The sequence below is a fragment of the Acinonyx jubatus genome, chromosome B2 (genome assembly GCF_027475565.1).
Source record: "Acinonyx jubatus isolate Ajub_Pintada_27869175 chromosome B2, VMU_Ajub_asm_v1.0, whole genome shotgun sequence".
Classification (NCBI taxonomy): domain Eukaryota; kingdom Metazoa; phylum Chordata; class Mammalia; order Carnivora; family Felidae; genus Acinonyx; species Acinonyx jubatus.
The window spans coordinates 9,033,812-9,047,201 of NC_069385.1; the positions used below are offsets into that span (position 1 = coordinate 9,033,812).

A 13,390-nucleotide genomic window follows, 5' to 3' on the forward strand; every position below is an offset into this window, starting at 1 on the left:
CTGGGGAACTCCTCCAGGAACAAAGGAACCGGCAGGCACATTTCCCTCCCCTGCACCCCAGTGTAAACACACAGCCACCTGCGGGAATTGCGGGAATTGCCCATCCTTCTTGCTCAGTGCTTCCACCAACCCACCCCTCCAGACAGCCTGCCTTAGTCCCTGCACTGCCCTGCTCTCGGAGGAATGGCAGCAAGCAGTCTGCAAGCACCACCACCCCACCGTATCCCCCAGTGGTGCTTCCTCAGATCCACCCTCTTCAATGTGCTCTTAGCCAGAGCCCACACAGGGTGGTGCTACCAGACCGGCAGTGCACAAGCAGCCCCTGCAGCAGCCAGCACCACTGCAGAGTGATTCCTGCCCTGGGGTGAAGGAAAGATAATCACACCTACCAGTCAGAAAGAGCCCCCGGCAGTGGGCTGGAGGCAGACAGCTGCTGTGACTACAGACCTTACCCACCAATGAAAGCTTCTCAGAGAAAGCGCCCTGCAGTGTGGTGCAACTGCATCTCTGGCAAATGCCCAGTCTGACTCCCCTCAAGCCCAAGGCAGACCCACACTGGCCAGTTAACACCACAGGGACTGAACACTGCCCACAACAGGCAAAGAGAGCCATTGCAGACTGCTGGACTAAAGGAAAAAGCAGCTCAGCCAAAACAGAAGGGTGTACACATCACACATAGGCAATACTCCTGAAGCACCAGGTTCTGGTAAAGACAAAACAATGCATGGCAGGACACTACAGGATCTCTTCTTCATAAGGCCATTATTTTCAAATGCAGGAAACATAACTGTCTTTCCTAACACACAGAGACAGACACAGAGAGTTAGACAAAATGAAAAGACAGAGGAATATGTCCCAAAAAAAGAAGAGATCAAAATCATGGGATGAGACCTAAGCAAAACAGAGATAAGCAATATGCCTGTTCAAGAATTTAAAGTAATGATCATAAAGATACTGCACTTGAAAATGGAGTGGAGACCCTTAACAATAAGATAAAAAAGAACCAATCAGAGATGAAGAATACAATATCTGGAATTAAAAATACACTAGATGGAATAAATAGAGTTAACAAAGCAGAAGATTGAATCAGTGGCCTGGAGGATAGAGTAATGGAAAATCAAGCTGAGCAGATGAGATAAAAAAAAAATATATGCAAAATGAGAAAAGACTTAGGGAACTTAGGGACACCATCAAGTGTAATAACATCCCATATAATATCCTTACAGGGATCCCAGAAGGAGAAGAGAAAGAAAAGAGGACAGAAAAATTATTTGAAAAAATAATAGCTCACAACTTCCCAAATCTGTGGAAAGAAACAAATCTAGATGCAGGAGGCACAGAGATCCCCCAACAAAATCAACCCAAAGAGGTCCGCTCCAAGACACACAGCAAGTGAAATGGCAAAAAGTAGTGATAAAGAATTTTAGAAGAAGCAAGAAGAAAGAAAGCAGATACATACAAGGGAAACCCTATAAGGCTATCAGCTGATTTTTCCACAGAAACTTTGTAGGCCAGAAGAGAGTGGTATTATATATTCAAAGTGCTGAAAGGAAAAAAATCTGCAGGTAATACTCTAGATAGAATACCCTATCCAGCAAGACTATCATTTAGAATCGAAGAAGAGAGAATTTCCCAAACAGCTAAAGGAATTCATGATTAAACCAGCCCTATAAGAAATGTTAAAGGGCAAGAGGAAGGCAAGTAGGAAGCACAAAAGCAGTAATACTAAGTATATCTGTAAAAAGCAGTCAAAGAACTTACAAAAATAAAAGGATGTAAACAATAACACCACATACCTAAAACTTGGGGAGGAGAGGAGTAAAGAATGGGTTCAAACTTAAGTGGCTACCGACTTAATATAAACTGCTATACACAGAAGATATGATAGACTGAATGGTATATCTGAATGGTATACTATAAATGTATACCATTTATACATGATATACATGTATATACATTATGGTATACATGTATATGCATGATATACATCATGAGAGAAAAGAGCAATAGAAGAAAGGAATAGAAATAAACTACAAAAACAACCATGAAACAAGGAATAAAATGGCAATAAATATACACCTACCAATAATTACTTTGAATATAAATGGACTAAATGCTCCAATCAAAAGACATAGGGTGATGGATGGATAAAAACAGAACAAAACAAAACAAAAAAAACAAAAACAAAAAAAAAAAATAAGACCCATCTATATGCTGCCTATGAGAGACTCATTTCAGACCAAAAAACACATGCAAATTGAAAGTGAAGGGACAGAGAACCATTTGTCATGCAAATGGATATGAAAGGAAAGCCAGGGTAGCAATACTTTTATTGGACAAAATAGACTTTAAAACAAAGACTGAACAAGACACAAAAAAAAAGACACTATATAATCAAGGGGACAATCCAACAAGAAGATATAACAATTGTAAATATTTGTGTATCCAACATAGAAGCACCCAAATATATAAAGCAGGTGATAACAAACATGAAGGAATTGATAGTAATTTTAACTCCCCACTTATATCAATGGGCAGGTCATTCAAACAGAAAACCAAAAGGAAACAGTGGCTTTAAATGACACATTGAACCAGATGGATTTAACAGATATATTCAGAACATTTCATCCTAAAAACAGCAGAATACACATATTTTCAAGTGCACATGGAACATTCTCCAAAATAGATCGTATATTAGGCCACAAAACAAGTCTCAACAAATTCACAAAGATTGAAGTCATTTCATGCATCTTTTCTGACCACAATGCTATGAAATTAGAAATCAACCACAGGAAAAATCTGGAAAGAACACAAATAAATGGAGGTTAAATAACATGCTACTAAGCAATGAATGGGTCAACTAAGAACTCAAAGAAGAAATCAAAAACTATATGGAGACAAATGAAAATGAAAACACAATAGGGATGTAGCAAAAGCTGTTCTAAGAGGAGAGTTTATAGCAATACAGGTCTACCTCAAAATTCAAGAAAAAAAAAAAACAAGCAAACAAACAAAAAACAATAGAAGAGATCAATGAAACCAGAAGCTGGTTCTTTGAAAAGATCAACAAAATTGATAAAGCTTTAGCCAAACTTATCAAAAGGAAGAAAAACATAACTCAAACAAAATCAGAAATAGGAGAAATAGCAAACAACACCACAGAAATGCAAAGGATTATAAGGGAATATTATGAAAAATTACATGACAACAAATTGGACAACCTAGAAGATATGGATAAATTTCTAGAAATATGTAACCTCCCAAAACTGAATCAGGAAGAAATAGAAAATTTGAATGGACTGATTTCCAGCAACAAAACCGAACCAGTAATCAAAAAAAACTCCCAACAAACAAAAGTCCAGGACCAGATGGCTTCAAAAGTAAATTCTTTTTTTTTAAATTTTTTAAAATGTTTATTTATTTTTGAGAGACAGAGTGAGCAGGGGAGGGGCAGAGAGAGGGAGACACAGAACATGAAGCAGGCTCCAGGCTCCAAGCTGTCAGCACAGAGCCTGACGGGGGGCTCGAACTCAAGAGCCGTGAGATCATGACCTGAGCCGAAGTCGGACACTCAACCAACTGAGCCACCCAGGCGCCCCCAAAAGTAAATTCTACCAAACATTTAAAGAAGAGTTAATACCTATTCTCAAACTATTCCAAAAAATAGAAGATGAAGGAAAACTTCCAAATTCATTCTATGAGGCCTGCATTACCCTGATACCAAAACCATACAAAGACACTACAAAAAAAGAGTACAGGCCAGTATCTTTGATGAACATACATGCAAAAATCCTCAACAAAACATTAGCAAACTGAATCCAACAATACATTAAAAAAAAAATCCTTCACCACAATCGAATGGGATTTACTCCCAGGATGCAAGGATGGTTCAATATTCACAAATCAATCAAATGTGATCCATTACATCAATAAGAGAAAGAATAAAAAAATATATATGATCATTTCAATAGATGCAGAAAAAGCATTTGACAAAGTACAACATCCACTCATGATAAAAACAAAGTAGGTTTAGAGGGAACATACCTCAGTATAATAAAGGCCATATATGAAAAGCCACAGCTAACATCATACTCAATGGTAAAAAACTGAAAGCTTTCCTCTTAAGATCAGGAATAAGACAAGGATGTCCACTCTTACCATTTTTATTTAACATAGTACTGGAAGTCCTAGTCACAGCAATCAGACAATAAAAAGGAATGAAAGGCATCCAAATTGATAAGAAGTATAGTCAACTGATCCTGACAAAGAGCAAAGGGAATACAATGGAGAAAAGATAGCCCTTTTAGCAAATGGTTCTGGAACAACTGGACACCCACATTCAAAAAATGAATCTAGACACAGACTTTACACTCTTTAACTCAAAATGGATCAAGACCTAAATGTGAAGTGCAAAACTATAAAACTTTCTTGTTACACAAGGAAATCTAGTTGACCTTGTGTTGGGCAATAATTTTTTAATATAACAGCAAAGGCATAATCCATGAAAGAATTGATAAGCTGGACTTCATTAAAATTAAATATTTCTGCTCTGTAAAAGGCACTGTGAAGAGAATGAAAAAACAAGCCACAGGCTTGGAGAAAATATTTGCAAAAGACATGTCTGATAAAAGACTGTTGTCCAAAATATACAAAGAACTCTTAAAACCCAACAATAAGAAAACAAACAACCTGATTTTAAAAGTGGGCCAAAGACCTGAACAGATACCTCACTAAAGAATAGAAACAGATGGAAAATAAGCATGTGGAAAGATGTTCCACATCATATGTCATCAGGAAAATGCAAATGAAAACGCCAGTGAGATAACCCCTGCACACCTATTTGGGATGGCCAAAATCCAGAACACTGAAACACCAAATGCTGACAAGGATGTGGAGCAGCAGGAACTCTCACTCACTGCCAGTGTACAAAATGGTGCAGCCACTTGGGAAAACAGTTTGTACTTTCTTACAAAACTAAACATACTCTTACCATAAGATCCGGCAATTGCACTCCTTGATATTTACCCAAAGGAGTTTAAAACTTAGGTCCACACAAAAACCTGAACATGGAGATGTATAAGTTTTATTCATGATTGCCAAATTGTAAGCAAACAAGATGTCCTTTAGTAGGTGAATAGATAAATAAACTGGTATGTTTAATTTGTTTTGCATTTTCCCATCTTGCTTTGTATTATTTATAAATAGTACCTAAAGTGTAGCAATTAGCTTAACATTATCCTCCTATTAGTCATTAAAGAATTTTAGGCTCTAAATACATATGATGTTAACTGCTTTCCCAAAAGATTGGACTAGCTTTCTACCCTCCCGTTAAGACCAGTGCAATATGGATAATTTATATTTTTGCCTTCATGTGATAAATCATCTTTTATGCTAAACAACAAATAGGAATTTTCATGCCCAGCAATGACAGAATAAGACCTAACTGGAGGACTTCCCACAGAAAACAAGTATAAGCCCCAGACATAATACAAAAAGCAAATACCCCAATGAATTGGAGACTGAGTGGAGCAGACCGAATCTGATGGAGAAGACAAGCTCAGAGGAGGAGAGGAAGGGAGCAAACAAGTAAGTTCCCTGTGTTCATGGCTTCCCTTCCAGGGCTGAATGTAGTCCATGCAGAGTACATGGTCTTGGAGGGGGCACTAACTGAAAACAGCTGTCTCTTTGACCAGAAAAGCCTGAAACTATGGTATCATGCCACTGAAGAGAATGGAGGATTCTTGGAAGGAAAAACGCAAAAGAGGGTTTCACCAAAGTGCCTACCCATATTTCTGAGTGACCCCTGAGCCACGTATGTGTGAACACATATTTAATCAACTGAGCCACCCAGGTGCCCCAACCTGGAATTCTATATCCATGAAGAATGAAGATAAAATACAGACAGTTTCAGATGAAAGAAGACAGAATCCATCACCATCACCCACCATGTAGGTCATGAAACCTACATGACCAGAAATTCTAAAGGAAGTTGTTGAGGCTGAAAGGAAATGATACCAGATGGAAAGCTGGATCCTCAAAAAAAAAAACAAAAAACAAAAAAAAAAAAAACCAGATGCTAACAAAAGATAAACATCTGGAGACACAAATGATGGTTTTCTACTCTCCACTTTTTCCCCTTTTAAATTTTTTAAAGTCATAGAGTTTAAAGCAAAAATTATAAAAATAATTTTGTTCTTGGTAATCACAAGTCAAATGTTTATTTACTCAGTATATGTTGATGAGCACCTATGTGGACAAAGGTATATACAACTTACTATAAGCCAGGCACCACATCCAGCCTTTTCCGTATCCGTTTCATTTACCATAGTAGTCCTAGAGAAGGGGGTAAACCCCCTTTTTACACCAGAGGAAACTGAGTGTGTGAAAACATGAGTGACTTGCCAATGGCTGCCCTGCTCATGCATAGCAGAGCTGGTACCTGTTCTGTCTAATCCTCAAGCCAGGCCTCAACTCCTTACAATATCCTGCCTCTGGAAGAACCAATCTATCTGGTCTATAAGATTTGGGTCTATGCGCCATGAAAGAGATAAAGAGGAGAAGAGCCTGTGGTATTGTGGGAGGAGAGACTGCAGAGAAGCAGGGAAACCCTCAGTGAAGAAAGGGAGATTTTAATACGCCTTGAACAATGGTTCAGGTTTGTACTGGCACTAAAGTAGGAACAGGCAAAACATTTTGGTGAGGGAGTAACCCTATTAGACTTACCCAAGTATTTCGTGCTGGAAACGGGTGTGAAATTGGTTTAGAGAAGTAAATTGGAGCCAGACTAGAAAACCTCGGCTACCAGGTAAGTTACAGCCACACACATGTGCACGTGCGTATGTATTTGCGTGTGGGCGCACATGTGCGTGCTTGTGTATCTCATATTAGAAGCCCTTTCCCGAACCCCAGACACCTCATGTGTTATAACCCTCTGTCCTTTCCTTCACATCCTCTTCTGGTTACATGGGCTGGGCTTGCCCTCCCACCCTCACCTCCTGCTGGCTTGTCAGTCCATGGAAATCTGGATGTTGTCTTCATCACCCCCTGAAATTGGTCATACTAAAGTCTCCAGTGATCTCTCAAGTTTCAAATCCAGAGTGCTTATCTTACAGTAATTAACGTTCCTAACCACTCGTGTTGGAAGCAGAAGTTCCTGTTTGTCAGATTCTCTGTGTGGGTCAGCTTCACAATCTCTTCTTCCTTTCTCTCTTAATAGTTGCTGTTCTTGCACGTTCTCGTCTTTCTTGTGTTTCAAGTAGCATTCCTGCTCCCCCCACCCCCACCCAACCTCCCCAATCAGCACCCGGGACTTCAACCCACCTATACTCCAACGAGACCTCAGTTCTGAACTCCCGATCTGGATTTCTAACCATCTCTGGCTGGTTCTGTGAAGAACCTGAGATTTATCTCCTTCCTGCCAGAGTTTCGTGGGTGCTGCTAAAAGACACAGGGATGAAAGGCAGTGCATTACTCGCAGCAAATGCAGTACCCAGAACATCAACCTTTTTGCGCTGGTTCCCAGAGCCCCAGTTCCCATTCGGCAAATAAAGAAGGCCAAGTGAGACTCGCACATGCAATGGACCACCTCATAGGAGAGGAGCCCTGAGCTTGGAGGATGCAGATCTTTCCCGCGGGCAGCAAGCATGCTCTTCTTTTGTTCCAGAGGGAGACACTCTTTTTCTTCAAAAGCTGCTCAAGTTTCTTTAGATTGTTTGCCACACAAACATCCCTAAAAAGATAGTCTGAAACAAGGAGCAGTCTGTGCCTTGCTCTCAAGATGTGCAGAAACTCAAGAGACTCATGGAGAATGGTTTCTCAACGAGTTTCATTTTGCTATCCCACGGTCTCTTAAACTCAGTACATAGTTAAACCAAGCTCATCCTCATCTTCTGAATCGGTGCCTTTCTGTCTTCACTATGTTGGATTAATGGTAGTACCATTGATTTCCTTACCTCTCTACATCAGTATAGGCTAAAAGCCAAAAAAATACTTATAAAATCCAAAAATCTCAATGGCCTAAAACCAATAAAACTTTACATTACTCTTATGCAAAACCCAGTTCAGATGTTCCTGGGAAAGTGACTCTCTTGAGCAGCTCTCTTCCAAAAAATAAATGAAGTATCCAGGCTCCTTCTGTCTGTGGCTCTACCATCTTGTGGCTTCAGAGCCCCTTTGGCATAATCCCATGAGCAGAGTCATTCAACCCAACAGATTTACCTCTCTTATCATCTTCCTCTAGACCACTGCAACTGCCTGCCTCCAGTCTTACAACCTGTCACTTTTGCTACAGCAACCCATCAAAACTCATATCTGATTGTGTCACTTTCCCCCTGAAAATCCTCCATTGTCTTACCATTATGTACAAAGTAGAAAGTTCAAACTCCTTAGTAGAATATAAAGGCTCTCTTTGATCTGGTCCCTTTCTATCTTTCCAGCATCATTTCCCATATGACTAACCCACATGCACCCTTTGTTCTTACCAAATCCAATTACTAACAGCCTCCTGATTTTTAGTTGCTCTGCTTTACTTCCGTACTTTTGCACCTGTTATTTCTCTTGCCCATATTCATCTCCTCCACTACCCATCCACCCCACACAACATACACGGCACACAGGTATGTGCATTTGCCTATTTAGCAAACTTCTCATCCTTAAATTCTCAGTTTGAGTGTCCCTTCCTTGGGCTCCAGCATTCTGACAGCACAGAGACCGCACCTGAAGAACACTCGAGGGAGGAAAACGTAGAGACAGTGTAGAGCAGCTTCCCCATTCACCATCACAATCTGGGAGTGCTTACAGGGATGAACCAGAACTGGCATTAGCCTCTGAAAGAGGAAGCTCAGTCCTGCCTTATTTCATGTGCATGAGCACCTGCATAGTAGGGTAAGTACCAGGTCCTCCCCCGGCATGACTGCAGTCTGGGGCCCATGCCCTGTAGCTGCAACAGTGTAACAAGTGGATCCCTGGCTTCCAGCCCTGATCTGCCCCTCGGCACTCAGGACCAACTGTACTGCCTTAGACATTCAGCTGAGGCCAGTGTGTGTGAAGCCTAGTCTAGTTCCGGTGGTCCTGTTCCACACGGGGCCAACTCCATCTCTGGAAGGCCATTCTTCAAGGATGAGTCCTTACCTCTCAGTTCACCTCCCTAAATTCAAAGGACTCCTCGTCCCATCAGTATTTCACACCATTTCAAACACAAGGACTAAGAGTCCAGCCTTGACATCACTCAAAAGAGACATCACAGGACAGACCGGAGGCCATCAATCCAGATCCAGCCAAGAAAAGAGGTCACAGGGTCAAAGTCCACTAACTGGGGGCAGCTGCACAGAGCCCATTGCTTATAGGTCTCCAAACTTGATGTAATGCTCCGCTATACGGTCTTGACATTTTTAGTAAGTTTCGTACTAGGCCTGCGAACTAATATAGCCAGGCCTGTGACTGTGTTCACTGGGACATCATAAACAACCATCCTTCTCGCTTTGTTGTATAGGAGACTGATCTTTCTACCTGACCATTGGTATTGATCCATATTCAACATGATGCGTTGGCCAGCAGGCAGACAAACCCTTAGCTGGCCAACAGAAAGTCTGGAGCGATCCTGTTATCTAAAACTGCCCTGGCCAAGGAGGCAGGCCGTCTGCTGGGTCTCTATGGCGTGGGAAGTCTCACCACATGTTTACCAAGCACAGCTAACGGATTGGGATTGCTGTCAGCTCCCCTCCCCACCCTCCCCACCCAAGTGACTGGAGAAACTCTGGTGCCTCCTATATCCCATCAGAATATTCTACCACTGCAGGAAGGCTGTTCCCTCACACTGGGGTCAGAGGATGGCTGTCTGGACAGCATCGTATATAATCACAAGGATCAGTCAGTGGCCATTCTCCCCAGCCATGGGCACAGCGATGGCATGAGAACAGGCCAACCATGGCTCACCACGGTCTGCAGCCCGCAAGCATCCTCCCTCCAACAGCATTTCTTGTCATCTTGGCAGATGAGTGTGGCCTGCTTGGCTCCGGGGCCAGAAGTCCATTGCTGGCAGTTGGCCTTACCTCAGTTTTAGCAACTGTCACATGGGGTTTGCACTGTCAATTAGCCTGTTTCTACCGCTCGTCTTGGCCCATGAGGACCAAGATGCACTTTGCATTTGAATTCCCAGTGTCCACAGAGCAAGCACCAACCGATGTCCACTGCATGAATAAACGGAGGCCGGATTAGCCAGATGATGCCGGCATAGGCTTAAACATGAACCGAGCTAGGACGTCAAGCTCACTTCACTTTGCTGCTTTCCATTAACCCCTTAATTTGCAGGCACGTGTGCTTATAATTCACCTCAGCTCATCTGTCACATTTTGAATGAACAATTGTTGCCCGAATGACCAACACCTCGGTCACTTTTTTCACACAGCTAAGAATATTTTTGTGTCAACCTATTTTTCACACCTTGCCCATGGCTTTGGCTTTTCCTGAGTTTCTAACATTCAGTCATTTGTGTTTATAAGATGAACCAATAAGATATATTATTTCAGATGCTGCTACTCACATCACCTAAAAGAAATTCCTTTCAAAAGTGAGTTTACCAATTCAGCTAACCAGTGCTTTGTTTTTCGCAGTTACCTTGTTGGATAAAACTAAGTTATTCAAAGCTTTACAGGCAAACTTATAAAATGCCACTTGGTTTAACTTCTTTGCGCTAATACAGTCATACACGGAGGGCAGACAGGACTCTGTTTTCAGAGTTTAGGCCCAGACTCAAAGGCCAAGAAGAATGCAGCAGGTGGGAGCTGCTGTCCAGGTGGAAAGGTGCCCACGTGCAGGCCCAGGAGAGGCTGCTCTCTGCCCTCTGAGGCTGTCGGGAGTCGGGTCTTCTGGTCGGGGCTTGTTTGGGGCTTACTGGTGTTCTGTGCAGGGCCTAGGTGGGAAAGAGGCTGCCAGCTGACCACTCAGGAGTTTGACCTGTGTTCCTCGGAGTTGGAGTTAATGCTATTGAAGGGTTTATTGCAAACTTGAAAGAAGTATCACCAAACAGTAAAGAATGGTTTGACACACCATGTCATAAGCGACAAGCCCCAGTAACAAGAGCATCCCGACCCCGTGGGACATTCTCAGACAGGACCTACCATTTCCCGCGTTCCCACCAGCCCCTCTGACCAACAGCCTGGTGGCTTGGGGCATCTCGCAGGTGAAATTCCCAGCCATGGCTCAGCCGGTCGCTACAACAGGCAGCCTGTAGTGGCACAGCACCCGGTACAGTTGACCTTTGGACAACGTGGGGATCAGAGGCGCCAACCCCCCACAGTCAAAAATCCATGTATTACGCGGGACTGGGTCTGACTCTTAATTTCAGCCCAGGTCATGATCTCATGGTTCAGAGGATCAAGCCCCGTGTTGGGCTCTGTGCTAACAGCACTGAACTTGCTTGGGATTCTCTCTCCCTCCCTGCCTGTCTCTCTCTCTTCCTCTCTCTGCCTGCCCCTCCCCCACTCACACTGTTTATAAATAAACATTTTTTTTTAAATCCATGTATTATTTTAACTCCCTAAAAACTTAACTACCAGTAGCCTGCCATTGACTGGAAGCCTTACCGGTAACAAAAACAGTCAATTTACACGTATTTTTTAATGTTTTATGTATTAAATATTGTATTCTGGTAATAAAGTAAGCTAGAGAAAAGAAAATGTTGTTAAAATGAGAAGGAAAATACAATTTACATTACTGTACTGTGTTGAAAAAGATTTGTGTGTGAGTGAACCTGCGTGGTTCAAACACACGTTCAGGGATCGACTGCACGTCTCCCTCAGCCCTGAGAGCCACTCAGAGCACGTTTGTTTTCATCAGCTTGGCTTCAAAGCAACCACAGCCAGCTACCTCATGGGATCTTTGAGGAACTCCCAAAAGTTCTCTTTGAGGGGCGCCTGGGTGGCTCAATCGGTTAAGTGTCTGACTTCAGCTCCAGTCAAGATCTCGCGGTTCATGAGGTCGAGCCCCGCGTCAGGCTCTGTGCTGACAGCTCAGAGCCTGGAGCCTGCTTCAGATTCTGTGTCTCCCTCTGTCACTCTGTCTACCCCTCCCTGGTTTGCACTGGCTCTCTCTCAAAAATAAATAAACATTAAAAAAAAATTCTCCTAGAGAGGAAAAGCTGAGACACACATCCACCATCCAGAGGGACTGACGGCAGACCACAACCCCATGCCTCTGAAGGCTTTCCCTCTCCCGACCTAGCCCCCCAGGAGTAAGAAACAGGCTTCACAGCAAGTTGGGGAGACTGGGAGAAAAGAGGAAGAGCCGGTCACACCACCCCCAGCCCTCAACCACCCCACTGTAGACCACCAAACCCAAAGCTGGCTGAGTCACAGGACGGAAGAAGCTTCCAGCTGGATGAGAGTCAAGTTCTGACTATTGCACTGCATTAGATTCATTTAATATTAAAACAGGAGGTTTAAGTATCTTAAGAGTGATCAGAGGGACTCCTGGGTGGCTCAGTCGGTTAAGCGTCTGACTTCGGCTCAGGTCATGATCTCATGGTTCACGAGTTTGAACCCCACGTCAGGTTCTGTGCTAACAACTCAGAGCCTGGAGCCTCCTTTGGATTCTGAGTCTCCCTCTCTCTCTGCCCCTCCCCAGCTTGTACTCTGTCTCTCTCTCTCTCAAAAATAAAATGAAACAAAAATAAGTAAATAAAGACTGATCAGAAAAGCCAAGAATCTGTCCGTTTCATTCAGGAAGCAAGGAGAAACAGGTCCACAGAGTGGGCTTAACAAGCCAGGGGGGGAAGCATACAGTTGTGTTCTGCCCACCCCTCTCCAGTCCAGCTTGTTCCATAATCTGGGTACACGGCCGAGGGGTGAAATGCATTCATTAAATGCTATGAAGGTGCACTTCTCAGACATTGCCACTGTGTCTAGTGTGTTGCATTTCATTTCACAACTGTTTATCTTTTTCTGCACATAACACAAAGGAAATGCAAACATATGTGTTTAGAGAACACTGAGTTTCTAAACAGACAACACCAGGCTGCCATCTTGCCGTGGTAAATTTTAATGCTTCGACCACTGGCAGGGTCCCTGAACTGTGAGTGAAAAACTACTATAATCGATAGAAAATATAAGGTATCTACTTCACGTCTTTTATTCTGATCCTTTTAGGAAAAGTCCTTAGAAATTTAAAAGCTTCCCCAAATGACAGGAATCCATACCATTTTGCACAATGCTGAACTGAATCAATTTAGTCGACAGAGTTCTCAATATTTATCTTCAAAGAGCTATATCTAGTTATCTTGTTTTTAAAAATCTATCAGAAAATGAGAACGGAGTTTTTAAACATCAACTAGTAGACTGAAAAAGCTCCTTGACAGCTGAACCTAAAAGAAACACATTACAGGCATTCTTGCGTT

At 42.5% G+C, this 13,390-nt stretch overlaps 1 protein-coding gene and 1 long non-coding RNA gene across 3 annotated transcripts in view; one reads left to right on the plus strand and one right to left on the minus strand.

Annotated features, from left to right (window-relative positions):
• Window positions 1–4,746, plus strand: part of RSPH3 (radial spoke head 3) — a 40,106-nt gene extending 35,360 nt beyond the window's left edge. Inside the window, exon 9 of the mRNA XM_053222028.1 lies at window positions 1,227–4,746. The gene's annotated coding sequence lies outside the window, so the exon portion shown is untranslated. The remainder of the gene's footprint in view (window positions 1–1,226) is intronic.
• The window catches only part of LOC128315457 (uncharacterized), a 74,300-nt gene that overhangs the window by 11,863 nt on the left and 49,047 nt on the right, over window positions 1–13,390 (minus strand). The gene's annotated exons all lie outside the window — the stretch shown is intronic.